Below are 507 nucleotides of genomic sequence, written 5' to 3'. Positions count from 1 at the left end.
GGTTATTAGCCCAGAAGATCAGAATACACAAAGTACAATCCACAAACCACAAGAAACTCAAGAAGAAGAAGACCAAAGTGTGGATACTTCGTTCCTTCTTAAAAGGGGGAACAAAATACACATGGAAAGAGTTGCAGAGACAAACTATGGAGTAGAGACTGAAGGAAAGACAATCCAGAGACTGCTTCACCTGGGAATCCTTCCCATATTCAATCATCAAATCCAGACACTATTGTGGATGCCAGCAAGTGCTGGCTGACAGGAGCCTAATATAGCTGTCTCCTGAGAGGTTCTGACAGTATCTGACTAATACAGAAGTAAAGACTCACAGCCATTCATTGGAAATGAGTACAGGGTCACCAATGAAGTAGCTAGAGAAAGGACCCAAGGAGCTGAAGGGTTTGCAGCCCCTTAGGACGAACAACAATATGAACTAACTAGTACGGTCAGAGCTCCCAGGGACTAAAGTACCAACCAAAGAGTACACATGGTGGGACTAGTAGCTCT

The sequence above is a fragment of the Mastomys coucha genome, unplaced genomic scaffold, assembly GCF_008632895.1.
Source record: "Mastomys coucha isolate ucsf_1 unplaced genomic scaffold, UCSF_Mcou_1 pScaffold15, whole genome shotgun sequence".
Lineage (NCBI taxonomy): Eukaryota > Metazoa > Chordata > Mammalia > Rodentia > Muridae > Mastomys > Mastomys coucha.
This window is presented reverse-complemented; position numbering follows the sequence as displayed.